General features: G+C 46.8%; 27 non-coding genes and 31 pseudogenes across 27 annotated transcripts; all 58 read left to right on the top strand.

Annotated features, from left to right (window-relative positions):
* The first annotated feature begins 99 nt into the window (after nt 1-99).
* LOC138461063 (5S ribosomal RNA) lies at nt 100-218 on the top strand. Its single transcript, XR_011263704.1, has one exon. It is a non-coding gene; the product is annotated as a 5S ribosomal RNA (ribosomal RNA).
* Nucleotides 219-681: 463 nt separating this feature from the next.
* LOC138457568 (5S ribosomal RNA) lies at nt 682-800 on the top strand. Its single transcript, XR_011262264.1, has one exon. It is a non-coding gene; the product is annotated as a 5S ribosomal RNA (ribosomal RNA).
* A 106-nt stretch (nt 801-906) lies between these two features.
* Nucleotides 907-1,025, top strand: LOC138454757 (5S ribosomal RNA). Its single transcript, XR_011261419.1, has one exon. It is a non-coding gene; the product is annotated as a 5S ribosomal RNA (ribosomal RNA).
* Nucleotides 1,026-1,132: 107 nt separating this feature from the next.
* Nucleotides 1,133-1,239, top strand: LOC138457542 (5S ribosomal RNA; annotated as a pseudogene).
* A 106-nt stretch (nt 1,240-1,345) lies between these two features.
* LOC138465253 (5S ribosomal RNA) lies at nt 1,346-1,464 on the top strand. The gene has a single exon (XR_011267828.1). It is a non-coding gene; the product is annotated as a 5S ribosomal RNA (ribosomal RNA).
* A 106-nt stretch (nt 1,465-1,570) lies between these two features.
* Nucleotides 1,571-1,689, top strand: LOC138465060 (5S ribosomal RNA). The gene has a single exon (XR_011267635.1). It is a non-coding gene; the product is annotated as a 5S ribosomal RNA (ribosomal RNA).
* Nucleotides 1,690-1,795: 106 nt separating this feature from the next.
* Nucleotides 1,796-1,904, top strand: LOC138455887 (5S ribosomal RNA; annotated as a pseudogene).
* A 464-nt stretch (nt 1,905-2,368) lies between these two features.
* Nucleotides 2,369-2,487, top strand: LOC138462856 (5S ribosomal RNA). The gene has a single exon (XR_011265445.1). It is a non-coding gene; the product is annotated as a 5S ribosomal RNA (ribosomal RNA).
* A 106-nt stretch (nt 2,488-2,593) lies between these two features.
* LOC138459268 (5S ribosomal RNA) lies at nt 2,594-2,712 on the top strand (annotated as a pseudogene).
* Nucleotides 2,713-3,174: 462 nt separating this feature from the next.
* On the top strand, nt 3,175-3,293 carry LOC138455643 (5S ribosomal RNA; annotated as a pseudogene).
* A 106-nt stretch (nt 3,294-3,399) lies between these two features.
* On the top strand, nt 3,400-3,518 carry LOC138455752 (5S ribosomal RNA; annotated as a pseudogene).
* A 106-nt stretch (nt 3,519-3,624) lies between these two features.
* On the top strand, nt 3,625-3,743 carry LOC138463818 (5S ribosomal RNA). Its single transcript, XR_011266403.1, has one exon. It is a non-coding gene; the product is annotated as a 5S ribosomal RNA (ribosomal RNA).
* Nucleotides 3,744-3,849: 106 nt separating this feature from the next.
* LOC138462927 (5S ribosomal RNA) lies at nt 3,850-3,968 on the top strand. Its single transcript, XR_011265514.1, has one exon. It is a non-coding gene; the product is annotated as a 5S ribosomal RNA (ribosomal RNA).
* Nucleotides 3,969-4,431: 463 nt separating this feature from the next.
* On the top strand, nt 4,432-4,550 carry LOC138455642 (5S ribosomal RNA; annotated as a pseudogene).
* A 106-nt stretch (nt 4,551-4,656) lies between these two features.
* On the top strand, nt 4,657-4,775 carry LOC138455751 (5S ribosomal RNA; annotated as a pseudogene).
* Nucleotides 4,776-4,881: 106 nt separating this feature from the next.
* Nucleotides 4,882-5,000, top strand: LOC138463816 (5S ribosomal RNA). Its single transcript, XR_011266401.1, has one exon. It is a non-coding gene; the product is annotated as a 5S ribosomal RNA (ribosomal RNA).
* Nucleotides 5,001-5,106: 106 nt separating this feature from the next.
* Nucleotides 5,107-5,225, top strand: LOC138462926 (5S ribosomal RNA). The gene has a single exon (XR_011265513.1). It is a non-coding gene; the product is annotated as a 5S ribosomal RNA (ribosomal RNA).
* Nucleotides 5,226-5,688: 463 nt separating this feature from the next.
* Nucleotides 5,689-5,807, top strand: LOC138455641 (5S ribosomal RNA; annotated as a pseudogene).
* A 106-nt stretch (nt 5,808-5,913) lies between these two features.
* Nucleotides 5,914-6,032, top strand: LOC138456250 (5S ribosomal RNA; annotated as a pseudogene).
* Nucleotides 6,033-6,138: 106 nt separating this feature from the next.
* Nucleotides 6,139-6,257, top strand: LOC138463815 (5S ribosomal RNA). Its single transcript, XR_011266400.1, has one exon. It is a non-coding gene; the product is annotated as a 5S ribosomal RNA (ribosomal RNA).
* A 106-nt stretch (nt 6,258-6,363) lies between these two features.
* LOC138457784 (5S ribosomal RNA) lies at nt 6,364-6,472 on the top strand (annotated as a pseudogene).
* Nucleotides 6,473-6,936: 464 nt separating this feature from the next.
* On the top strand, nt 6,937-7,054 carry LOC138458994 (5S ribosomal RNA; annotated as a pseudogene).
* Nucleotides 7,055-7,518: 464 nt separating this feature from the next.
* On the top strand, nt 7,519-7,663 carry LOC138459025 (5S ribosomal RNA; annotated as a pseudogene).
* Nucleotides 7,664-7,769: 106 nt separating this feature from the next.
* On the top strand, nt 7,770-7,878 carry LOC138457571 (5S ribosomal RNA; annotated as a pseudogene).
* A 106-nt stretch (nt 7,879-7,984) lies between these two features.
* On the top strand, nt 7,985-8,103 carry LOC138454908 (5S ribosomal RNA). Its single transcript, XR_011261565.1, has one exon. It is a non-coding gene; the product is annotated as a 5S ribosomal RNA (ribosomal RNA).
* Nucleotides 8,104-8,209: 106 nt separating this feature from the next.
* LOC138464268 (5S ribosomal RNA) lies at nt 8,210-8,328 on the top strand. The gene has a single exon (XR_011266849.1). It is a non-coding gene; the product is annotated as a 5S ribosomal RNA (ribosomal RNA).
* A 106-nt stretch (nt 8,329-8,434) lies between these two features.
* LOC138455456 (5S ribosomal RNA) lies at nt 8,435-8,553 on the top strand (annotated as a pseudogene).
* A 106-nt stretch (nt 8,554-8,659) lies between these two features.
* On the top strand, nt 8,660-8,778 carry LOC138458738 (5S ribosomal RNA; annotated as a pseudogene).
* A 453-nt stretch (nt 8,779-9,231) lies between these two features.
* LOC138459521 (5S ribosomal RNA) lies at nt 9,232-9,334 on the top strand (annotated as a pseudogene).
* A 106-nt stretch (nt 9,335-9,440) lies between these two features.
* Nucleotides 9,441-9,549, top strand: LOC138456454 (5S ribosomal RNA; annotated as a pseudogene).
* A 106-nt stretch (nt 9,550-9,655) lies between these two features.
* Nucleotides 9,656-9,774, top strand: LOC138455647 (5S ribosomal RNA; annotated as a pseudogene).
* A 106-nt stretch (nt 9,775-9,880) lies between these two features.
* On the top strand, nt 9,881-9,989 carry LOC138457646 (5S ribosomal RNA; annotated as a pseudogene).
* A 106-nt stretch (nt 9,990-10,095) lies between these two features.
* On the top strand, nt 10,096-10,214 carry LOC138463860 (5S ribosomal RNA). Its single transcript, XR_011266445.1, has one exon. It is a non-coding gene; the product is annotated as a 5S ribosomal RNA (ribosomal RNA).
* A 106-nt stretch (nt 10,215-10,320) lies between these two features.
* Nucleotides 10,321-10,429, top strand: LOC138459092 (5S ribosomal RNA; annotated as a pseudogene).
* Nucleotides 10,430-10,535: 106 nt separating this feature from the next.
* LOC138459133 (5S ribosomal RNA) lies at nt 10,536-10,654 on the top strand (annotated as a pseudogene).
* Nucleotides 10,655-11,116: 462 nt separating this feature from the next.
* LOC138455640 (5S ribosomal RNA) lies at nt 11,117-11,235 on the top strand (annotated as a pseudogene).
* Nucleotides 11,236-11,341: 106 nt separating this feature from the next.
* LOC138455750 (5S ribosomal RNA) lies at nt 11,342-11,460 on the top strand (annotated as a pseudogene).
* Nucleotides 11,461-11,566: 106 nt separating this feature from the next.
* LOC138463814 (5S ribosomal RNA) lies at nt 11,567-11,685 on the top strand. The gene has a single exon (XR_011266399.1). It is a non-coding gene; the product is annotated as a 5S ribosomal RNA (ribosomal RNA).
* Nucleotides 11,686-11,792: 107 nt separating this feature from the next.
* On the top strand, nt 11,793-11,911 carry LOC138461061 (5S ribosomal RNA). The gene has a single exon (XR_011263703.1). It is a non-coding gene; the product is annotated as a 5S ribosomal RNA (ribosomal RNA).
* Nucleotides 11,912-12,374: 463 nt separating this feature from the next.
* Nucleotides 12,375-12,493, top strand: LOC138457556 (5S ribosomal RNA). Its single transcript, XR_011262262.1, has one exon. It is a non-coding gene; the product is annotated as a 5S ribosomal RNA (ribosomal RNA).
* Nucleotides 12,494-12,599: 106 nt separating this feature from the next.
* On the top strand, nt 12,600-12,718 carry LOC138454756 (5S ribosomal RNA). Its single transcript, XR_011261418.1, has one exon. It is a non-coding gene; the product is annotated as a 5S ribosomal RNA (ribosomal RNA).
* Nucleotides 12,719-12,825: 107 nt separating this feature from the next.
* LOC138457541 (5S ribosomal RNA) lies at nt 12,826-12,932 on the top strand (annotated as a pseudogene).
* Nucleotides 12,933-13,038: 106 nt separating this feature from the next.
* LOC138465252 (5S ribosomal RNA) lies at nt 13,039-13,157 on the top strand. The gene has a single exon (XR_011267827.1). It is a non-coding gene; the product is annotated as a 5S ribosomal RNA (ribosomal RNA).
* A 106-nt stretch (nt 13,158-13,263) lies between these two features.
* LOC138454661 (5S ribosomal RNA) lies at nt 13,264-13,382 on the top strand. The gene has a single exon (XR_011261329.1). It is a non-coding gene; the product is annotated as a 5S ribosomal RNA (ribosomal RNA).
* A 106-nt stretch (nt 13,383-13,488) lies between these two features.
* LOC138455886 (5S ribosomal RNA) lies at nt 13,489-13,597 on the top strand (annotated as a pseudogene).
* Nucleotides 13,598-14,061: 464 nt separating this feature from the next.
* On the top strand, nt 14,062-14,180 carry LOC138462855 (5S ribosomal RNA). Its single transcript, XR_011265444.1, has one exon. It is a non-coding gene; the product is annotated as a 5S ribosomal RNA (ribosomal RNA).
* A 106-nt stretch (nt 14,181-14,286) lies between these two features.
* On the top strand, nt 14,287-14,405 carry LOC138459267 (5S ribosomal RNA; annotated as a pseudogene).
* Nucleotides 14,406-14,867: 462 nt separating this feature from the next.
* LOC138455638 (5S ribosomal RNA) lies at nt 14,868-14,986 on the top strand (annotated as a pseudogene).
* A 106-nt stretch (nt 14,987-15,092) lies between these two features.
* Nucleotides 15,093-15,211, top strand: LOC138455749 (5S ribosomal RNA; annotated as a pseudogene).
* A 106-nt stretch (nt 15,212-15,317) lies between these two features.
* On the top strand, nt 15,318-15,436 carry LOC138463813 (5S ribosomal RNA). The gene has a single exon (XR_011266397.1). It is a non-coding gene; the product is annotated as a 5S ribosomal RNA (ribosomal RNA).
* A 106-nt stretch (nt 15,437-15,542) lies between these two features.
* Nucleotides 15,543-15,661, top strand: LOC138462924 (5S ribosomal RNA). The gene has a single exon (XR_011265512.1). It is a non-coding gene; the product is annotated as a 5S ribosomal RNA (ribosomal RNA).
* A 463-nt stretch (nt 15,662-16,124) lies between these two features.
* On the top strand, nt 16,125-16,243 carry LOC138455637 (5S ribosomal RNA; annotated as a pseudogene).
* Nucleotides 16,244-16,349: 106 nt separating this feature from the next.
* Nucleotides 16,350-16,468, top strand: LOC138455748 (5S ribosomal RNA; annotated as a pseudogene).
* Nucleotides 16,469-16,574: 106 nt separating this feature from the next.
* Nucleotides 16,575-16,693, top strand: LOC138463812 (5S ribosomal RNA). The gene has a single exon (XR_011266396.1). It is a non-coding gene; the product is annotated as a 5S ribosomal RNA (ribosomal RNA).
* A 106-nt stretch (nt 16,694-16,799) lies between these two features.
* On the top strand, nt 16,800-16,918 carry LOC138460921 (5S ribosomal RNA). The gene has a single exon (XR_011263574.1). It is a non-coding gene; the product is annotated as a 5S ribosomal RNA (ribosomal RNA).
* Nucleotides 16,919-17,381: 463 nt separating this feature from the next.
* LOC138457543 (5S ribosomal RNA) lies at nt 17,382-17,500 on the top strand. The gene has a single exon (XR_011262260.1). It is a non-coding gene; the product is annotated as a 5S ribosomal RNA (ribosomal RNA).
* A 106-nt stretch (nt 17,501-17,606) lies between these two features.
* LOC138454755 (5S ribosomal RNA) lies at nt 17,607-17,725 on the top strand. Its single transcript, XR_011261417.1, has one exon. It is a non-coding gene; the product is annotated as a 5S ribosomal RNA (ribosomal RNA).
* Nucleotides 17,726-17,832: 107 nt separating this feature from the next.
* Nucleotides 17,833-17,939, top strand: LOC138457540 (5S ribosomal RNA; annotated as a pseudogene).
* Nucleotides 17,940-18,029: the final 90 nt, after the last annotated feature.

Below are 18,029 nucleotides of genomic sequence, written 5' to 3'. Positions count from 1 at the left end.
GCTCCAAGTTCAGGAAGTGAGCCATTTCTCAATTGCCTTTCAAAACTGCAAGGTCTAGCTGACTAGATGCTTAAAAGTACAAAACTCACTAGGCCCAGAGCCTACGGCCACACCACACTGAATGCGCCTGATCTCGTCTGATCTCGGAAGCTAAGCAGTGTTGGGCCTAGTTAGTACCTGGATGGGAGACCGCCTGGGAATACCAGGTGCTGTAGGCTTTTTTGTGCGGCAAGTTCAGGAAGTGAGCCATTTCTCAATTGCCTTTCAAATTTGGTATGTTTCCAAAATAATTGTATCCCGTTTTATAGCGGAAATGTTGGACAACATCATGAGGGCTGGAGCTACCTATTTACATAGAATTAGCATACAGGTAGTGTGTTCATGGGTAATAAATCGACTTTCACATGTAATGCAGTACAGAGAATATTGAGTCCTTCAAGAGGCATGAAAGAAAGCCATTATTGGATTGATTGTTCTCTCCACCTCCCTGCAACAGACACAGGATGGATGAATTAAAGTTATCCTACCAGACATAGGAGTCCTGAATGGGCCCACCAGTCTTATATATCTCGCCTGATCGAGCCTGATCGAGCGATGAGCGTGGTATCATGTTGCAAGTGGCTGCATGGCTTAGCTTACTAAATGCAAATGCATAAGAGTAATATTCTTAGCATTCCTAGAGCCTACGGCCACACCACACTGAATGCACCCGATCTCGTCTGATCTCGGAAGTTAAGCAGTGTTAGGCCTAGTTAGTACCTGGATGGGAGACCGCCTGGGAATACCAGGTGCTGTAGGCTTTTTTGTGCTCCAAGTTCAGGAAGTGAGCCCTTTCTCAATTGCCTTTCAAAACTGCAAGGTCTAGCCGACTAGATGCTTAAAAGTACAAAACTCACTAGGCCCAGAGACTACGGCCACACCACACTAAATGCGCCCGATCTCATCTGATCTCAGAAGCTAAGCAGTGTCGGGCCTAGTTAGTACCTGGATGGGAGACCACCTGGGAATACCAGGTGCTGTAGGCTTTTTTTGTACTCCAAGTTCAGGAAGTGAGCCATTTCTCAATTGCCTTTCAAAACTGCAAGGTCTAGCCGACTAGATGCTTAAAAGTACAAAACTCACAAGGCCCAGAGCCTACGGCCACACCACACTGAATGCGCCCGATCGGAAGCTAAGCAGTGTCGGGCCTCGTTAGTACCTGGATGGGAGACCGCGTGGGAATACCAGGTGCTGTAGGCTTTTTTGTGCTCCAAGTTCAGGAAGTGAGCCATTTCTCAATTGCCTTTCAAAACTGCAAGGTCTAGCCGACTAGATGCTTAAAAGTACAAAACTCACAAGGCCCAGAGCCTACGGCCACACCACACTGAATGCGCCCGATCTCGTCTGATATCGGAAGCTAAGCAGTGTCGGGCCTCGTTAGTACCTGGATGGGAGACCGCCTGGGAATACCAGGTGCTGTAGGCTTTTTTGTGCTCCAAGTTCAGGAAGTGAGCCATTTCTCAATTGCCTTTCAAAACTGCAAGGTCTAGCTGACTAGATGCTTAAAAGTACAAAACTCACTAGGCCCAGAGCCTACGGCCACACCACACTGATTGCGCCCGATCTCGTCTAATCTCGGAAGCTAAGCAGTGTCGGGCCTAGTTAGTACCTGGATGGGAGACCGCCTGGGAATACCAGGTGCTGTAGGCTTTTTTGTGCTCCAAGTTCAGGAAGTGAGCCATTTCTCAATTGCCTTTCAAAACTGCAAGGTCTAGCCGACTAGATGCTTAAAAGTACAAAACTCACTAGGCCCAGAGCCTACGGCCACACCACACTGAATGCGCCTGATCTCAGAAGCTAAGCAGTGTCGGGCCTAGTTAGTACCTGGATGGGAGACCGCCTGGGAATACCAGGTGCTGTAGGCTTTTTTTGTACTCCAAGTTCAGGAAGTGAGCAACTTCTCAATTATTTTTCAAATTTGGTATGTTTCCAAAATAATTGTATCCTGTTTTATAGCAGAAATGTTGGACAACATCATGAGGGCTGGAGCTACCTTTTTACATAGAATTAGCATACAGGTAGTGTGTTCATGGGTAATAAATCGACTTTCACATGTAATGCAGTACAGAGAATATTGAGTCCTTCAAGAGGCATGAAAGAAAACCATTATTGTGTTGATTGTTCTCTCCACCTCCCTGCAACAGACACAGGATGGATGAATTAAAGTTATCCTACCAGACATAGGAGTCCTGAATGGGCCCACCAGTCTTATATATCTCGCCTGATCGAGCCTGATCGAGCGATGAGCGTGGTATCATGTTGCAAGTGGCTGCATGGCTTAGCTTACTAAATGCAAATGCATAAGAGTAATATTCTTAGCATTCCTATAGCCTACGGCCACACCACACTGAATGCACCCGATCTCGTCTGATCTCGGAAGTTAAGCAGTGTTAGGCCTAGTTAGTACCTGGATGGGAGACTGCCTGGGAATACCAGGTGCTGTAGGCTTTTTTGTGCTCCAAGTTCAGGAAGTGAGCCCTTTCTCAATTGCCTTTCAAAACTGCAAGGTCTAGCCGACTAGATGCTTAAAAGTACAAAACTCACTAGGCCCAGAGCCTACGGCCACACCACACTGAATGCGCCCAATCTCGTCTGATCTCCGAAGCTAAGCAATGTCAGGCTTAGTTAGTACCTGGATGGGATACCGCCTGGCAATACCAGGTGCTGTAGGCTATTTTGGCTCCATGATTAGTAATTGCGCAACTTCTCAATTACTTTTCAAATTTGGTATGTTTCCAAAATAATTGTATCCCGTTTTATAGCGGAAATGTTGGACAACATCATGAGGGCTGGAGTTACCTTTTTACATAGAATTAGCATACAGGTAGTGTGTTCATGGGTAATAAATCCACTTTCACATGTAATGCAGTACAGAGAATATTGAGTCCTTCAAGAGGCATGAAAGAAAACCATTATTGTGTTGATTGTTCTCTCCACCTCCCTGCAACAGACACAGGATGGATGAATTAAAGTTATCCTACCAGACATAGGAGTCCTGAATGGGCCCACCAGTCTTATATATCTCGCCTGATCGAGCCTGATCGAGCGATGAGCGTGGTATCATGTTGCAAGTGGCTGCATGGCTTAGCTTACTAAATGAAAATGCATAAGAGTAATATTCTTAGCATTCCTAGAGCCTACGGTCACACCACACTGAATGCACCCGATGTCGTCTGATCTCGGAAGTTAAGTAGTGTCAGGCCTAGTTAGTACCTGGTTGGGAGACCGCCTGGGAATACCAGGTGCTGTAGGCTTTTTTGTGCTCCAAGTTCAGGAAGTGAGCCATTTCTCAATTGCCTTTCAAAACTGCAAGGTCTAGCCGACTAGATGCTTAAAAGTACAAAACTCACTAGGCTGAGAGCCTACGGCCACGCCACACTGAATGCGCCCGATCTCGTCTCATCTCAGAAGCTAAGCAGTGTCGGGCCTAGTTAGTACCTGGATGGGAGACCGCCTGGGAATACCAGGTGCTGTAGGCTTTTTTGTACTCCAAGTTCAGGAAGTGAGCCATTTCTCAATTGCCTTTCAAAACTGCAAGGTCTAGCCGACTAGATGCTTAAAAGTACAAAACTCACAATGCCCAGAGCCTACAGCCACACCACACTGAATGCGCCCGATCTGGTCTGATCTCGGAAGCTAAGCAGTGTCGGGCCTAGTTAGTACCTGGATGGGAGACCGCCTGGGAATACCAGGTGCTGTAGGCTTTTTTGTGCTCCAAGTTCAGGAAGTGAGCCATTTCTCAATTGCCTTTCAAAACTGCAAGGTCTAGCTGACTAGATGCTTAAAAGTACAAAACTCACTAGGCCCAGAGCCTACCGCCACACCACACTGAATGCGCCCGATCTCGTCTGATCTCGGAAGCTAAGCAGTGTTGGGCCTAGTTAGTACCTGGATGGGAGACCGCCTGGGAATACCAGGTGCTGTAGGCTTTTTTGTGCGCCAAGTTCAGGAAGTGAGCCATTTCTCAATTGCCTTTCAAATTTGGTATGTTTCCAAAATAATTGTATCCCGTTTTATAGCGGAAATGTTGGACAACATCATGAGGGCTGGAGCTACCTTTTTACATAGAATTAGCATACAGGTAGTGTGTTCATGGGTAATAAATCCACTTTCACATGTAATGCAGTACAGAGAATATTGAGTCCTTCAAGAGGCATGAAAGAAAACCATTATTGTGTTGATTGTTCTCTCCACCTCCCTGCAACAGACACAGGATGGATGAATTAAAGTTATCCTACCAGACATAGGAGTCCTGAATGGGCCCACCAGTCTTATATATCTCGCCTGATCGAGCCTGATCGAGCGATGAGCGTGGTATCATGTTGCAAGTGGCTGCATGGCTTAGCTTACTAAATGCAAATGCATAAGAGTAATATTCTTAGCATTCCTAGAGCCTACGGTCACACCACACTGAATGCACCCGATGTCGTCTGATCTCGGAAGTTAAGTAGTGTCAGGCCTAGTTAGTACCTGGTTGGGAGACCGCCTGGGAATACCAGGTGCTGTAGGCTTTTTTGTGCTCCAAGTTCAGGAAGTGAGCCATTTCTCAATTGCCTTTCAAAACTGCAAGGTCTAGCCGACTAGATGCTTAAAAGTACAAAACTCACTAGGCTGAGAGCCTACGGCCACGCCACACTGAATGCGCCCGATCTCGTCTCATCTCAGAAGCTAAGCAGTGTCGGGCCTAGTTAGTACCTGGATGGGAGACCGCCTGGGAATACCAGGTGCTGTAGGCTTTTTTGTACTCCAAGTTCAGGAAGTGAGCCATTTCTCAATTGCCTTTCAAAACTGCAAGGTCTAGCCGACTAGATGCTTAAAAGTACAAAACTCACAATGCCCAGAGCCTACAGCCACACCACACTGAATGCGCCCGATCTGGTCTGATCTCGGAAGCTAAGCAGTGTCGGGCCTAGTTAGTACCTGGATGGGAGACCGCCTGGGAATACCAGGTGCTGTAGGCTTTTTTGTGCTCCAAGTTCAGGAAGTGAGCCATTTCTCAATTGCCTTTCAAAACTGCAAGGTCTAGCTGACTAGATGCTTAAAAGTACAAAACTCACTAGGCCCAGAGCCTACCGCCACACCACACTGAATGCGCCCGATCTCGTCTGATCTCGGAAGCTAAGCAGTGTTGGGCCTAGTTAGTACCTGGATGGGAGACCGCCTGGGAATACCAGGTGCTGTAGGCTTTTTTGTGCGCCAAGTTCAGGAAGTGAGCCATTTCTCAATTGCCTTTCAAATTTGGTATGTTTCCAAAATAATTGTATCCCGTTTTATAGCGGAAATGTTGGACAACATCATGAGGGCTGGAGCTACCTTTTTACATAGAATTAGCATACAGGTAGTGTGTTCATGGGTAATAAATCCACTTTCACATGTAATGCAGTACAGAGAATATTGAGTCCTTCAAGAGGCATGAAAGAAAACCATTATTGTGTTGATTGTTCTCTCCACCTCCCTGCAACAGACACAGGATGGATGAATTAAAGTTATCCTACCAGACATAGGAGTCCTGAATGGGCCCACCAGTCTTATATATCTTGCCTGATCGAGCCTGATCGAGCGATGAGCGTGGTATCATGTTGCAAGTGGCTGCATGGCTTAGCTTACTAAATGCAAATGCATAAGAGTAATATTCTTAGCATTCCTAGAGCCTACGGTCACACCACACTGAATGCACCCGATGTCGTCTGATCTCGGAAGTTAAGTAGTGTCAGGCCTAGTTAGTACCTGGTTGGGAGACCGCCTGGGAATACCAGGTGCTGTAGGCTTTTTTGTGCTCCAAGTTCAGGAAGTGAGCCATTTCTCAATTGCCTTTCAAAACTGCAAGGTCTAGCCGACTAGATGCTTAAAAGTACAAAACTCACTAGGCTGAGAGCCTACGGCCACGCCACACTGAATGCGCCCGATCTGGTCTCATCTCAGAAGCTAAGCAGTGTCGGGCCTAGTTAGTACCTGGATGGGAGACCGCCTGGGAATACCAGGTGCTGTAGGCTTTTTTGTACTCCAAGTTCAGGAAGTGAGCCATTTCTCAATTGCCTTTCAAAACTGCAAGGTCTAGCCGACTAGATGCTTAAAAGTACAAAACTCACAATGCCCAGAGCCTACAGCCACACCACACTGAATGCGCCCGATCTGGTCTGATCTCGGAAGCTAAGCAGTGTCGGGCCTAGTTAGTACCTGGATGGGAGACCGCCTGGGAATACCAGGTGCTGTAGGCTTTTTTGTGCTCCAAGTTCAGGAAGTGAGCCATTTCTCAATTGCCTTTCAAAACTGCAAGGTCTAGCTGACTAGATGCTTAAAAGTACAAAACTCACTAGGCCCAGAGCCTACGGCCACACCACACTGAATGCGTCTGATCTCGGAAGCTAAGCAGTGTTGGGCCTAGTTAGTACCTGGATGGGAGACTGCCTGGGAATACCAGGTGCTGTAGGCTTTTTTGTGCGCCAAGTTCAGGAAGTGAGCCATTTCTCAATTGCCTTTCAAATTTGGTATGTTTCCAAAATAATTGTATCCCGTTTTATAGCGGAAATGTTGGACAACATCATGAGGGCTGGAGCTACCTATTTACATAGAATTAGCATACAGGTAGTGTGTTCATGGGTAATAAATCGACTTTCACATGTAATGCAGTACAGAGAATATTGAGTCCTTCAAGAGGCATGAAAGAAAGCCATTATTGTATTGATTGTTCTCTCCACCTCCCTGCAACAGAAACAGGATGGATGGATTAAAGTTATCCTACCAGACATAGGAGTCCTGAATGGGCCCACCAGTCTTATATATCTCGCCTGATCGAGCGCTGATCGAGCGATGAGCGTGGTAACATATTGCAAGTGGCTGCATGGCTTAGCTTACTAAATGCAAATGCATAAGAGTAATATTCTTAGCATTTCTAGAGCCTGCGGCCACACCACACTGAATGCGCCGATCTCGTCTGATCTTAGAAGCTAAGCAGTGTCGGGCCTAGTTAGTACCTGTATGGGAGACGGCCTGGAAATACCAGGTGCTGTAGGCTATTTTGTGCTCCATGATTAGTAATTGCGCAACTTCTCAATTACTTTTCAAATTTGGTATGTTTCCAAAATAATTGTATCCCGTTTTATAGCGGAAATGTTGGACAACATCATGAGGGCTGGAGCTACCTATTTACATAGAATTAGCATACAGCTAGTGTGTTCATGGGTAATAAATTGACTTTCACATGTAATGCAGTACAGAGAATATTGAGTCCTTCAAGAGGCATGAAAGAAAGCCATTATTGTGTTGATTGTTCCCTCCACCTCCCTGCAACAGAAACAGGATGGATGGATTAAAGTTATCCTACCAGACATAGGAGTCCTGAATGGGCCCACCAGTCTTATATATCTCGCCTGATCGAGCGCTGATCGAGCGATGAGCGTGGTGTCATGTTGCAAGTGGCTGCATGGCTTAGCTTACTAAATGCAAATGCATAAGAGTAATATTCTTAGCATTTCTAGAGCCTATGGCCACACCACACTGAATGCGTCTGATCTCGGAAGCTAAGCAGTGTCAGGCCTATCGTCTGATCTCGGAAGCTAAGCAGTGTCAGGCCTAGTTAGTACCTGGATGGGAGACTGCCTGGGAATACCAGGTGCTGTAGGCTTTTTTGTGCTCCAAGTTCAGGAAGTGAGCCATTTCTCAATTGCCTTTCAAAACTGCAAGGTCTAGCCGACTAGATGCTTAAAAGTACAAAACTCACTAGGCCCAAAGCCTACGGGCACGCCACACTGAATGCGCCTGATCTCAGAAGCTAAGCAGTGTCGGGCCTAGTTAGTACCTGGATGGGAGACCGCCTGGGAATACCAGGTGCTGTAGGCTTTTTTGTACTCCAAGTTCAGGAAGTGAGCCATTTCTCAATTGCCTTTCAAAACTGCAAGGTCTAGCCGACTAGATGCTTAAAAGTACAAAACTCACAAGTCCCAGAGCCTACGGCCACACCACACTGAATGCGCCCGATCTCGTCTGATGTCGGAAGCTAAGCAGTTTCGGGCCTAGTTAGTACCTGGATGGGAGACCGCCTGGGAATACCAGGTGCTGTAGGCTTTTTTGTGCTCCAAGTTCAGGAAGTGAGCCATTTCTCAATTGCCTTTCAAAACTGCAAGGTCTAGCCGACTAGATGCTTAAAAGTACAAAACTCACAAGGCCCAGAGCCTACGGCCACACCACACTGAATGTGCCCGATCTCATCTGATCTCGGAAGCTAAGCAGTTTCGGGCCTAGTTAGTACCTGGATGGGAGACCGCCTGGGAATACCAGGTGCTGTAGGCTTTTTTGTGCTCCAAGTTCAGGAAGTGAGCCATTTCTCAATTGCCTTTCAAAACTGCAAGGTCTAGCTGACTAGATGCTTAAAAGTACAAAACTCACTAGGCCCAGAATCTACGGCCACACCGCACTGAATGCACCCGATCTCGTCTGATCTCAGAAGCTAAGCAGTGTCGGGCCTAGTTAGTACCTGGATGGGAGACCGCCTGGGAATACCAGGTGCTCTAGGCTTTTTTGTGCTCCAAGTTCAGGAAGTGAGCCATTTCTCAATTGCCTTTCAAAACTGCAAGGTCTAGCCGACTAGATGCTTAAAAGTACAAAACTCACTAGGCCTAGAGCCTACGGCCACACCACACTGAATGCGCCCAATCTCGTCTGATCTCCGAAGCTAAGCAATGTCAGGCCTAGTTAGTACCTGGATGGGATACCGCCTGGCAATACCAGGTGCTGTAGGCTATTTTGTGCTCCATGATTAGTAATTGCGCAACTTCTCAATTACTTTTCAAATTTGGTATGTTTCCAAAATAATTGTATCCCGTTTTATAGCGGAAATGTTGGACAACATCATGAGGGCTGGAGTTACCTTTTTACATAGAATTAGCATACAGGTAGTGTGTTCATGGGTAATAAATCGACTTTCACATGTAATGCAGTACAGAGAATATTGAGTCCTTCAAGAGGCATGAAAGAAAACCATTATTGTGTTGATTGTTCTCTCCACCTCCCTGCAACAGACACAGGATGGATGAATTAAAGCTATCCTACCAGACATAGGAGTCCTGAATGGGCCCACCAGTCTTATATATCTCGCCTGATCGAGCGATGAGCGTGGTATCATGTTGCAAGTGGCTGCATGGCTTAGCTTACTAAATGCAAATGCATAAGAGTAATATTCTTAGCATTCCTAGAGCCTACGGCCACACCACACTGAATGCACCCGATAGTTAAGCAGTGTCAGGCCTAGTTAGTACCTGGATGGGAGACCGCCTGGGAATACCAGGTGCTGTAGGCTTTTTTGTGCTCCAAGTTCAGGAAGTGAGCCAATTCTCAATTGCCTTTCAAAACTGCAAGGTCTAGCCGACTAGATGCTTAAAAGTACAAAACTCACTAGGCCCAAAGCCTACGGCCACGCCACACTGAATGCGCCTGATCTCAGAAGCTAAGCAGTGTCGGGCCTAGTTAGTACCTGGATGGGAGACCGCCTGGGAATACCAGGTGTTGTAGGCTTTTTTGTACTCCAAGTTCAGGAAGTGAGCCATTTCTCAATTGCCTTTCAAAACTGCAAGGTCTAGCCGACTAGATGCTTAAAAGTACAAAACTCACAAGTCCCAGAGCCTACGGCCACACCACACTGAATGCGCCCGATCTCGTCTGATATCGGAAGCTAAGCAGTGTCGGCCCTAGTTAGTACCTGGATGGGAGAACACCTGGGAATACCAGGTGCTGTAGGCTTTTTTGTGCTCCAAGTTCAGGAAGTGAGCCATTTCTCAATTGCCTTTCAAAACTCCAAGGTCTAGCCGACTAGATGCTTAAAAGTACAAAACTCACTAAGCCCAGAGTCTACAGCCACACCACACTGAATGCGCCCGATCTCGGAAGCTAAGCAGTGTCGGGCCTAGTTAGTACCTGGATGGGAGGCTGCCTGGGAATACCAGGTGCTGTAGGCTTTTTTGTGCTCCAAGTTCAGGAAATGAGCCATTTCTCAATTGCCTTTCAAAACTGCAAGGTCTAGCTGACTAGATACTTAAAAGTACAAAACTCACTAGGTCCAGAGCCTACGGCCACACCACACTGAATGTGCCCGATCTCGTCTGATCTCGGAAGCTAAGCAGTGTCGGGCCTAGTTAGTACATGGATGGGAGACCGCCTGGGAATACCAGGTGCTGTAGGCTTTTTTGTGCTCCAAGTTCAGGAAGTGAGCCATTTCTCAATTGCCTTTCAAAACTGCAAGGTCTAGCCGACTAGATGCTTAAAAGTACAAAACTCACTAGGCCCAGAGCCTACGGCCACACCACACTGAATGCGTCAGATCTCGGAAGCTAAACAGGGTCGGGCCTAGTTAGTACCTGGATGGGAGACCGCCTGGGAATACCAGGTGCTGTAGGCTTTTTTGTACTCCAAGTTCAGGAAGTGAGCCATTTCTCAATTGCCTTTCAAAACTGCAAGGTCTAGCCGACTAGATGCTTAAAAGTACAAAACTCACTAGGCCCAGAGCCTACGGCCACACCACACTGAATGCGCCCAATCTCGTCTGATCTCCGAAGCTAAGCAATGTCAGGCTTAGTTAGTACCTGGATGGGTTACCGCCTGGCAATACCAGGTGCTGTAGGCTATTTTGGCTCCATGATTAGTAATTGCGCAACTTCTCAATTACTTTTCAAATTTGGTATGTTTCCAAAATAATTGTATCCCGTTTTATAGCGGAAATGTTGGACAACATCATGAGGGCTGGAGCTACCTTTTTACATAGAATTAGCATACAGGTAGTGTGTTCATGGGTAATAAATCCACTTTCACATGTAATGCAGTACAGAGAATATTGAGTCCTTCAAGAGGCATGAAAGAAAACCATTATTGTGTTGATTGTTCTCTCCACCTCCCTGCAACAGACACAGGATGGATGAATTAAAGTTATCCTACCAGACATAGGAGTCCTGAATGGGCCCACCAGTCTTATATATCTCGCCTGATCGAGCCTGATCGAGCGATGAGCGTGGTATCATGTTGCAAGTGGCTGCATGGCTTAGCTTACTAAATGCAAATGCATAAGAGTAATATTCTTAGCATTCCTAGAGCCTACGGTCACACCACACTGAATGCACCCGATGTCGTCTGATCTCGGAAGTTAAGTAGTGTCAGGCCTAGTTAGTACCTGGTTGGGAGACCGCCTGGGAATACCAGGTGCTGTAGGCTTTTTTGTGCTCCAAGTTCAGGAAGTGAGCCATTTCTCAATTGCCTTTCAAAACTGCAAGGTCTAGCCGACTAGATGCTTAAAAGTACAAAACTCACTAGGCTGAGAGCCTACGGCCACGCCACACTGAATGCGCCCGATCTCGTCTCATCTCAGAAGCTAAGCAGTGTCGGGCCTAGTTAGTACCTGGATGGGAGACCGCCTGGGAATACCAGGTGCTGTAGGCTTTTTTGTACTCCAAGTTCAGGAAATGAGCCATTTCTCAATTGCCTTTCAAAACTGCAAGGTCTAGTCGACTAGATGCTTAAAAGTACAAAACTCACAATGCCCAGAGCCTACAGCCACACCACACTGAATGCGCCCGATCTGGTCTGATCTCGGAAGCTAAGCAGTGTCGGGCCTAGTTAGTACCTGGATGGGAGACCGCCTGGGAATACCAGGTGCTGTAGGCTTTTTTTGTGCTCCAAGTTCAGGAAGTGAGCCATTTCTCAATTGCCTTTCAAAACTGCAAGGTCTAGCTGACTAGATGCTTAAAAGTACAAAACTCACTAGGCCCAGAGCCTACGGCCACACCACACTGAATGCGCCTGATCTCGTCTGATCTCGGAAGCTAAGCAGTGTTGGGCCTAGTTAGTACCTGGATGGGAGACCGCCTGGGAATACCAGGTGCTGTAGGCTTTTTTGTGCGGCAAGTTCAGGAAGTGAGCCATTTCTCAATTGCCTTTCAAATTTGGTATGTTTCCAAAATAATTGTATCCCGTTTTATAGCGGAAATGTTGGACAACATCATGAGGGCTGGAGCTACCTATTTACATAGAATTAGCATACAGGTAGTGTGTTCATGGGTAATAAATCGACTTTCACATGTAATGCAGTACAGAGAATATTGAGTCCTTCAAGAGGCATGAAAGAAAGCCATTATTGGATTGATTGTTCTCTCCACCTCCCTGCAACAGACACAGGATGGATGAATTAAAGTTATCCTACCAGACATAGGAGTCCTGAATGGGCCCACCAGTCTTATATATCTCGCCTGATCGAGCCTGATCGAGCGATGAGCGTGGTATCATGTTGCAAGTGGCTGCATGGCTTAGCTTACTAAATGCAAATGCATAAGAGTAATATTCTTAGCATTCCTAGAGCCTACGGCCACACCACACTGAATGCACCCGATCTCGTCTGATCTCGGAAGTTAAGCAGTGTTAGGCCTAGTTAGTACCTGGATGGGAGACCGCCTGGGAATACCAGGTGCTGTAGGCTTTTTTGTGCTCCAAGTTCAGGAAGTGAGCCCTTTCTCAATTGCCTTTCAAAACTGCAAGGTCTAGCCGACTAGATGCTTAAAAGTACAAAACTCACTAGGCCCAGAGACTACGGCCACACCACACTAAATGCGCCCGATCTCATCTGATCTCAGAAGCTAAGCAGTGTCGGGCCTAGTTAGTACCTGGATGGGAGACCACCTGGGAATACCAGGTGCTGTAGGCTTTTTTTGTACTCCAAGTTCAGGAAGTGAGCCATTTCTCAATTGCCTTTCAAAACTGCAAGGTCTAGCCGACTAGATGCTTAAAAGTACAAAACTCACAAGGCCCAGAGCCTACGGCCACACCACACTGAATGCGCCCGATCGGAAGCTAAGCAGTGTCGGGCCTCGTTAGTACCTGGATGGGAGACCGCGTGGGAATACCAGGTGCTGTAGGCTTTTTTGTGCTCCAAGTTCAGGAAGTGAGCCATTTCTCAATTGCCTTTCAAAACTGCAAGGTCTAGCCGACTAGATGCTTAAAAGTACAAAACTCACAAGGCCCAGAGCCTACGGCCACACCACACTGAATGCGCCCGATCTCGTCTGATATCGGAAGCTAAGCAGTGTCGGGCCTCGTTAGTACCTGGATGGGAGACCGCCTGGGAATACCAGGTGCTGTAGGCTTTTTTGTGCTCCAAGTTCAGGAAGTGAGCCATTTCTCAATTGCCTTTCAAAACTGCAAGGTCTAGCTGACTAGATGCTTAAAAGTACAAAACTCACTAGGCCCAGAGCCTACGGCCACACCACACTGATTGCGCCCGATCTCGTCTAATCTCGGAAGCTAAGCAGTGTCGGGCCTAGTTAGTACCTGGATGGGAGACCGCCTGGGAATACCAGGTACTGTAGGCTTTTTTGTGCTCCAAGTTCAGGAAGTGAGCCATTTCTCAATTGCCTTTCAAAACTGCAAGGTCTAGCCGACTAGATGCTTAAAAGTACAAAACTCACTAGGCCCAGAGCCTACGGCCACACCACACTGAATGCGCCTGATCTCAGAAGCTAAGCAGTGTCGGGCCTAGTTAGTACCTGGATGGGAGACCGCCTGGGAATACCAGGTGCTGTAGGCTTTTTTTGTACTCCAAGTTCAGGAAGTGAGCAACTTCTCAATTATTTTTCAAATTTGGTATGTTTCCAAAATAATTGTATCCTGTTTTATAGCAGAAATGTTGGACAACATCATGAGGGCTGGAGCTACCTTTTTACATAGAATTAGCATACAGGTAGTGTGTTCATGGGTAATAAATCGACTTTCACATGTAATGCAGTACAGAGAATATTGAGTCCTTCAAGAGGCATGAAAGAAAACCATTATTGTGTTGATTGTTCTCTCCACCTCCCTGCAACAGACACAGGATGGATGAATTAAAGTTATCCTACCAGACATAGGAGTCCTGAATGGGCCCACCAGTCTTATATATCTCGCCTGATCGAGCCTGATCGAGCGATGAGCGTGGTATCATGTTGCAAGTGGCTGCATGGCTTAGCTTACTAAATGCAAATGCATAAGAGTAATATTCTTAGCATTCCTATAGCCTACGGCCACACCACACTGAATGCACCCGATCTCGTCTGATCTCGGAAGTTAAGCAGTGTTAGGCCTAGTTAGTACCTGGATGGGAGACTGCCTGGGAATACCAGGTGCTGTAGGCTTTTTTGTGCTCCAAGTTCAGGAAGTGAGCCCTTTCTCAATTGCCTTTCAAAACTGCAAGGTCTAGCCGACTAGATGCTTAAAAGTACAAAACTCACTAGGCCCAGAGCCTACGGCCACACCACACTGAATGCGCCCAATCTCGTCTGATCTCCGAAGCTAAGCAATGTCAGGCTTAGTTAGTACCTGGATGGGATACCGCCTGGCAATACCAGGTGCTGTAGGCTATTTTGGCTCCATGATTAGTAATTGCGCAACTTCTCAATTACTTTTCAAATTTGGTATGTTTCCAAAATAATTGTATCCCGTTTTATAGCGGAAATGTTGGACAACATCATGAGGGCTGGAGTTACCTTTTTACATAGAATTAGCATACAGGTAGTGTGTTCATGGGTAATAAATCCACTTTCACATGTAATGCAGTACAGAGAATATTGAGTCCTTCAAGAGGCATGAAAGAAAACCATTATTGTGTTGATTGTTCTCTCCACCTCCCTGCAACAGACACAGGATGGATGAATTAAAGTTATCCTACCAGACATAGGAGTCCTGAATGGGCCCACCAGTCTTATATATCTCGCCTGATCGAGCCTGATCGAGCGATGAGCGTGGTATCATGTTGCAAGTGGCTGCATGGCTTAGCTTACTAAATGAAAATGCATAAGAGTAATATTCTTAGCATTCCTAGAGCCTACGGTCACACCACACTGAATGCACCCGATGTCGTCTGATCTCGGAAGTTAAGTAGTGTCAGGCCTAGTTAGTACCTGGTTGGGAGACCGCCTGGGAATACCAGGTGCTGTAGGCTTTTTTGTGCTCCAAGTTCAGGAAGTGAGCCATTTCTCAATTGCCTTTCAAAACTGCAAGGTCTAGCCGACTAGATGCTTAAAAGTACAAAACTCACTAGGCTGAGAGCCTACGGCCACGCCACACTGAATGCGCCCGATCTCGTCTCATCTCAGAAGCTAAGCAGTGTCGGGCCTAGTTAGTACCTGGATGGGAGACCGCCTGGGAATACCAGGTGCTGTAGGCTTTTTTGTACTCCAAGTTCAGGAAGTGAGCCATTTCTCAATTGCCTTTCAAAACTGCAAGGTCTAGCCGACTAGATGCTTAAAAGTACAAAACTCACAATGCCCAGAGCCTACAGCCACACCACACTGAATGCGCCCGATCTGGTCTGATCTCGGAAGCTAAGCAGTGTCGGGCCTAGTTAGTACCTGGATGGGAGACCGCCTGGGAATACCAGGTGCTGTAGGCTTTTTTGTGCTCCAAGTTCAGGAAGTGAGCCATTTCTCAATTGCCTTTCAAAACTGCAAGGTCTAGCTGACTAGATGCTTAAAAGTACAAAACTCACTAGGCCCAGAGCCTACCGCCACACCACACTGAATGCGCCCGATCTCGTCTGATCTCGGAAGCTAAGCAGTGTTGGGCCTAGTTAGTACCTGGATGGGAGACCGCCTGGGAATACCAGGTGCTGTAGGCTTTTTTGTGCGCCAAGTTCAGGAAGTGAGCCATTTCTCAATTGCCTTTCAAATTTGGTATGTTTCCAAAATAATTGTATCCCGTTTTATAGCGGAAATGTTGGACAACATCATGAGGGCTGGAGCTACCTTTTTACATAGAATTAGCATACAGGTAGTGTGTTCATGGGTAATAAATCCACTTTCACATGTAATGCAGTACAGAGAATATTGAGTCCTTCAAGAGGCATGAAAGAAAACCATTATTGTGTTGATTGTTCTCTCCACCTCCCTGCAACAGACACAGGATGGATGAATTAAAGTTATCCTACCAGACATAGGAGTCCTGAATGGGCCCACCAGTCTTATATATCTCGCCTGATCGAGCCTGATCGAGCGATGAGCGTGGTATCATGTTGCAAGTGGCTGCATGGCTTAGCTTACTAAATGCAAATGCATAAGAGTAATATTCTTAGCATTCCTAGAGCCTACGGTCACACCACACTGAATGCACCCGATGTCGTCTGATCTCGGAAGTTAAGTAGTGTCAGGCCTAGTTAGTACCTGGTTGGGAGACCGCCTGGGAATACCAGGTGCTGTAGGCTTTTTTGTGCTCCAAGTTCAGGAAGTGAGCCATTTCTCAATTGCCTTTCAAAACTGCAAGGTCTAGCCGACTAGATGCTTAAAAGTACAAAACTCACTAGGCTGAGAGCCTACGGCCACGCCACACTGAATGCGCCCGATCTCGTCTCATCTCAGAAGCTAAGCAGTGTCGGGCCTAGTTAGTACCTGGATGGGAGACCGCCTGGGAATACCAGGTGCTGTAGGCTTTTTTGTACTCCAAGTTCAGGAAGTGAGCCATTTCTCAATTGCCTTTCAAAACTGCAAGGTCTAGCCGACTAGATGCTTAAAAGTACAAAACTCACAATGCCCAGAGCCTACAGCCACACCACACTGAATGCGCCCGATCTGGTCTGATCTCGGAAGCTAAGCAGTGTCGGGCCTAGTTAGTACCTGGATGGGAGACCGCCTGGGAATACCAGGTGCTGTAGGCTTTTTTGTGCTCCAAGTTCAGGAAGTGAGCCATTTCTCAATTGCCTTTCAAAACTGCAAGGTCTAGCTGACTAGATGCTTAAAAGTACAAAACTCACTAGGCCCAGAGCCTACGGCCACACCACACTGAATGTGCCCGATCTCGTCTGATCTCGGAAGCTAAGCAGTGTTGGGCCTAGTTAGTACCTGGATGGGAGACCGCCTGGGAATACCAGGTGCTGTAGGCTTTTTTGTGCGCCAAGTTCAGGAAGTGAGCCATTTCTCAATTGCCTTTCAAATTTGGTATGTTTCCAAAATAATTGTATCCCGTTTTATAGCGGAAATGTTGGACAACATCATGAGGGCTGGAGCTACCTATTTACATAGAATTAGCATACAGGTAGTGTGTTCATGGGTAATAAATCGACTTTCACATGTAATGCAGTACAGAGAATATTGAGTCCTTCAAGAGGCATGAAAGAAAGCCATTATTGGATTGATTGTTCTCTCCACCTCCCTGCAACAGACACAGGATGGATGAATTAAAGTTATCCTACCAGACATAGGAGTCCTGAATGGGCCCACCAGTCTTATATATCTCGCCTGATCGAGCCTGATCGAGCGATGAGCGTGGTATCATGTTGCAAGTGGCTGCATGGCTTAGCTTACTAAATGCAAATGCATAAGAGTAATATTCTTAGCATTCCTAGAGCCTACGGCCACACCACACTGAATGCACCCGATCTCGTCTGATCTCGGAAGTTAAGCAGTGTTAGGCCTAGTTAGTACCTGGATGGGAGACCGCCTGGGAATACCAGGTGCTGTAGGCTTTTTTGTGCTCCAAGTTCAGGAAGTGAGCCCTTTCTCAATTGCCTTTCAAAACTGCAAGGTCTAGCCGACTAGATGCTTAAAAGTACAAAACTCACTAGGCCCAGAGACTACGGCCACACCACACTAAATGCGCCCGATCTCATCTGATCTCAGAAGCTAAGCAGTGTCGGGCCTAGTTAGTACCTGGATGGGAGACCACCTGGGAATACCAGGTGCTGTAGGCTTTTTTTGTACTCCAAGTTCAGGAAGTGAGCCATTTCTCAATTGCCTTTCAAAACTGCAAGGTCTAGCCGACTAGATGCTTAAAAGTACAAAACTCACAAGGCCCAGAGCCTACGGCCACACCACACTGAATGCGCCCGATCGGAAGCTAAGCAGTGTCGGGCCTCGTTAGTACCTGGATGGGAGACCGCGTGGGAATACCAGGTGCTGTAGGCTTTTTTGTGCTCCAAGTTCAGGAAGTGAGCCATTTCTCAATTGCCTTTCAAAACTGCAAGGTCTAGCCGACTAGATGCTTAAAAGTACAAA

The sequence above is a fragment of the Ambystoma mexicanum genome, chromosome 4p (genome assembly GCF_040938575.1).
Source record: "Ambystoma mexicanum isolate Mex_15411 chromosome 4p, UKY_AmexF1_1, whole genome shotgun sequence".
In the NCBI taxonomy this organism is placed as follows: domain Eukaryota; kingdom Metazoa; phylum Chordata; class Amphibia; order Caudata; family Ambystomatidae; genus Ambystoma; species Ambystoma mexicanum.
This window is presented reverse-complemented; position numbering and strand designations above follow the sequence as displayed.